General features: G+C 29.3%; 1 pseudogene; it reads left to right on the top strand.

Annotated features, from left to right (window-relative positions):
- Nucleotides 1–385: 385 nt before the first annotated feature.
- On the top strand, nucleotides 386–5,306 carry LOC149062387 (uncharacterized; annotated as a pseudogene).
- Nucleotides 5,307–5,553: the final 247 nt, after the last annotated feature.

Consider the following 5,553-nt stretch of genomic DNA (forward strand, 5'->3'; position numbering starts at 1 on the left):
TTTTCGATCAATATATGCCCTCTGCACTTTTCCGGTCGCCGACATCCGAAACCGCGACCCATCCAAGTCAATATACATACGTGACTGTATTTGTGTGTGTGTATAAAATAAATAGTTAGGGGAGACTCGCACAACGACTCACAGGTACACAAAACGCACTGCGCGGGACGAGTGCAGCCCCGGTGTGGAGGATCACACGCGCATGTGTGCAACACGAGCAAAGGGTCGTACGACACCGGTAGTAGACGGGGTAGATTATATCGATGGGGGTAGGGGAGGTTTACACGATTCGTGACGATGTTGTTGATGTCGGGAGCGACGTGGTAGTGGCAGGGGTGGAGTGGAGGAGCAAAAACCCACGAACAGATTATGAGGGGAGCTTAAAATGTTCCGGAAGAGAAAAGCGGTTGGAATGACCGTGGTGGTGGTGGTGGTGGTGGTGGTGCTGGGCAGTGATAGCGGTGTGGAGGGTGAGTGAGAGAGAACGAGTAAGAGGGAGTGCTGATAGAGAGAGATGGAGAGAAAGGTAAAGAGAAAAAACTGCAGGCCTGCAGTAGCGGTTTTCGTAGGCACTTTACACCGTGTATTTATACACGTGTATACTGTGCAGCATATACATACTTTACTGCAGGGGTAAAATATGACACGGGTGAAGAGGTTTAACGTATACACACGCGCACCGAAAGCACCGAGAACAAATTTATCTCATGTCACAGCTCATAAACTTAATAATAAGTCGATGCAGTTTTTTCTTCTTTCCATTTAAGCAGACACTGAGTGGGTTCAGACTGTATCATGATACGAGTATACGTTTCAAGTGTATGCGATATCACTGATATTATAGTATGCATTATTTGGTAGGTAAACGTAAGAGATCAGGTAAAATGACACGAACAAAAGATGCGTTTGGAAAATGCAATCCTTTTATAAATCGATATTGAAACTACATTTGGTATATAATATGAGATCTATTTTCGATATCTCTGTATATTTTTTGTAACAATTTTTTCTCACGCTTATTAGGACGTTACTGCCACTGAAAAGATAAAAAAAAATGTCCTATTCCAGCTATCGAGGATCCCACGTAAGTAATACAACATCACGGATTTAAGTTGACAATAAATATAATAGAATAATAACATATTATTTGAATAATAAATAAAATAAAATCATATTACTTGTATAAATTTTAAACGGTGCACAACATAATGCATTGCCAAAACATCTAAAGAAAAATTAAGTAATTGTAGAAAAATAAACAAAAAAAACCGTTTGACAATGTGAGTGTAACAATATTTATACAATCGTGATTAGGTAATGGTATTTTTTCAGGTAAAAAAAATATATTTGTCAGATTAGGTTTGTTTAAATTGGCCATTTTTTTTACAAAAAAAGTTAACACATCACTTAATAGGAACATTATAAAATCTAACAGTTAGCTAAAGCTAGTTGCCAAATGTATTTTATAATACCCATTTTTGGTAGGGACTGGTTATAATAATAGATATCGATTTATTAATTTATTTCGATATCGCTCGATCTCAAGACATAATAGGCACAATGATTATCAATCGTGGATTCAACGATATTGAATTTTATTATTATTATAGCTACTACTGGTCTTTGCAAATAAAAATCCCAGTTCTGATGCGATGGTGCTGATTATGTAATACCTATGTATGTTTAACACCTAAACTCCGCCCAACTTTGATCAGCTGTAACTAACTAATGGATTAATGAAAGTTAAAAATTTTAACAGAAAAAATCATTACAAAATATATTTATTAATTTATACAATCATTAATATAGGTTTCCATATGAAAATCGAAAGTTGATAGTATTTTTACTATCAAATATAAGAGTGAAAAAAATTTAAATGTTATACGATTTTAGAAAATCATGTATCTAAAAGTTTTTAAAAAAACTTAAAAAAAGTTAATGTTTTTTAAACTAATGAGTATTCAATGATAAAAGAATCACCCTGTATATATTCGTATGTCAATATGTATGACCCTTCATTCTTTTTTCTTCCATATCGATGTATTCGTAAAAATAATTAAGTGTTGAGATTTGCTAGATCATAACTTCCTTTATTACGTAAGCTAATATTATCATATATCAAATTAATAGTTGATTTTTTTCCCGTTAAATTGTATTTTCTGGATAATTTAAAAACTATATAGGTAAATAACTATTTATATTTGTTGGAAACTTGAACGTATACGGATTGTAGAGAAATCAATAAGATATTTGTGTAGATTAGAAGAGTTAAGAGTTTTTTCTATAGTGAAAAACAGTATGAACAAAAACATTTGACCACTGAAAAAAATACATTTTTGTTGTGTTATAGTAACATATATGTGCCTAATGGGATTAATCAGCAATGGATTTCTAAAAAAAATATTTAAATATTCAACTAACGAGCCGCTTTTAAAAAAAATAGTTTAAAATATATTTTGTTCAGCCACAATATGTATATTTAAAATATATAGAATAAACATTTCAGTATCAGTGAAACGGTAATTTAGTGTTTAAAAACACTGCCTATAGTAAATAAATACAGAATATTAATTATGCGTACAATTTTAAACTGTATATTCATCACGACAAAAGTGAAAATATTAGGTATTTACTTTTTTAACTTGATTGAAGTTGCAATGTTCCTAATCAACGATCATAATCGATACAAATTTAATTTTAGAGCCTAACCACCCATGTAAGTTTCAATATTTTATTTTTTTTAATTATGAATTCTTAATAAAAATGTTTATAAGCGATTATTAAAATTAAATTAATTAACTCAGATGTGTTCAAATTGTGCGCCGCGGCTCCCAGGAGCGTCGCGAAAGTTTACTAAGAGAGCCGTGTCAAAGCACCGAAAACCAACATCATAACTAGGTCTTGTATAATTATTATAATAAATGTTATTTGCAATCATTATGGAAATAAAAACGAAACACTTTACTACGTGACCATTTGAAGTTTTATTTCTAGTACTAAAGTCACTGTTATTAATGTTATATTATCACCCATTTAACATTTAGGTCATATTGTATCCTTGTGTTGTTTCAAATTGTTCATAATAATTTGGGAACCGTCAAAATATCGTGAACACCCAAAGGAGCCTTGAGTTCAAAAAGTTTGAATACCTCTGATTTAACTTATTTTCATAATTTTATAATTTAAATAATATAATACTGTTTTTATTCCATATATTTTTAATTTATTTTTAAAATATCACATGCCATCTCTACGTAAACAAATTATTATAAATAATATATATTATTAATATTATTATGTTAATATATATTATATATACTTGATATTGAGTTAATAAGGCTTCAACATCTAAGGTCATTACCCTGAAGGTTATACATATTAATATCTCATTATTTTATTACAATTAAAAATAACCTTAACTCTATGAGGAGTATATAAATACATCATATGGAATATTTGAAGAAAATTGATAATATAGTGTGATCACGATAAGTGGAAACACTCAATACTATGTGCAGGCTTCATATATTTCAATTCTACCTTTTTGGTTTACTAATAAACATTATTATACACATTTTAAAATAATTAGGCTACTTTTGTTACAATTGATTTTACTTATGCGCATAAAACTTTTTTTTTTAAATGAAATTACCTATTTTTGACCACAAATTATTTGTTTGCATTTTTTAATGAATTTTAATGATGTAATTTCTTTTCTAAGTTAAAAAATGGCTGATTTATAGAAATTTTATTTTATGTTATTTTCACGGGTATAACAGATTATAAAATGTGTAGTTAATAATAATAAATACGCTTTTTTTTATTTTTTTTTTTAACATTTATTGGGATATATACAATCTTTAATAGTACCTAGTTACAATAAGCATATGAGTGGAAACGTACAGTTGACTATGAAATCGTGAGGGGAGTAGCTACCCAGTAGTAACACTCGACAATAAATACGTAATAATACAATTATAATAACTAATCTAATTTATGAAATATCTGTTTACCTATTTTATTTATCTTTATCACAATGATCTCAGAAATTATATTATAATGTATAAATAATATCATATAGGCATAGGTATCAGTTATAAATCAAATTAAGGAATTTTTCACAGTCGATATTATTCTACAATAAGTGCCAATAGTTGCACTAAATAATAATTCAGAAAATGTTGACATGCTTTATACATAATATTGGGAATGCCAAAAAAATACATGTCTTGCCAAAGAAACTTATGCTTTTCGTTATCCGTGTAACTATTATTCAACAATAAATTTAATGCTTAATTTCTCATCAAATAAATGCATAAATGTATAAACTCAGATAGACAGCATTCATCCCATAGTTTTTTTTTTTTTTTTATAAATTACAAAAAAATTTAAGAGACACCGGTTCTTTTTCTAAACGAGTTATTAACCAATAACCAAAACTAGAAAATGGTATTGGAGAAGATATTGAGTTACAAATATTAATTTACGTTAGAGCAAATCCTAGGACTTCTATTCATCATGTTAGTAGAGAAATAAACATTTCATAATATGGAGTAGTTCAAAAAATAAATATTAAATGCACGCTTATTGTTAATTTAGTTCAACATTTACATGCAGTGACTCTGAACGTAGAATTAAATTTATTCTTTGGTTGGAAACCCAGTTGATCAAAATTTTGTTTTAAATTACATTTTTTGGACAGACAAATCTAAGTTTACAAATAATGAAGTTTTAAATAAACAGAATCATCGCTATTGGGATGACGAAAATCCTCATTGGAAATTTGAGTCCAACAATCAAACTGTGGAGGGAACGAATGTATAGTGTGATTTATTAAATGGTATCTATATAAGAGTCATACTACTATGATGACACTCTTAATGGAAGACGATATAACGATTTCTTATAAATGAGCTCCCAAACAATATGTTAGATGACCTTCCATTAGACATAAGAGCAAATTTAATATTCCAACAAGACAGAACTCCAGCCAACAATGCCAATATTGTTCTTAACTACCTCAATGAATATTTTCTGAATCAGTGGATAGGGACTTATGGAGCAGTTCAGAGGTCACTAAGGTCATCAGATCTTACACCATTAGACTACTTCCTAAGGTTCACTTGAAAACCGTAGTGTATACCAATCCACCTACGTGTCTTCTTGATTTGAAAAACAAAATAATTGCAGCATGTAATCAAATGACTGAGGACCAAATTATTTCTACTATTAACTGACAATTTTTGCATCGTATTGAATGTTGTTTACACCACCATCATGCACAGTTCGATCAATTTGTTAGATAAATAAAACTTTTACTAATAAAAAAAAAATCAATTTTTGTATTTTTATTTTTATTAATACATATTTATTATTAACTTCGTATTTTATAATCTGTTTTACCCGTGCAAATAACATAAAATCAAATTGTTCAAACTCAGCCATTTTTTAACCTAAAGAAATTCAACCATTAAAATTCATTCAAAAATACAAAAAAATAAAATAATTTGTGATCAAAAATAGGTCATGTCATTTGAAAAAAAAAAGTTTTTG

This window comes from Diuraphis noxia, unplaced genomic scaffold, assembly GCF_037042655.1.
Source record: "Diuraphis noxia isolate RWA-SAM2 unplaced genomic scaffold, SU_Dnox_SAM2 contig0001, whole genome shotgun sequence".
NCBI classification, from domain to species: Eukaryota; Metazoa; Arthropoda; class Insecta; order Hemiptera; family Aphididae; genus Diuraphis; species Diuraphis noxia.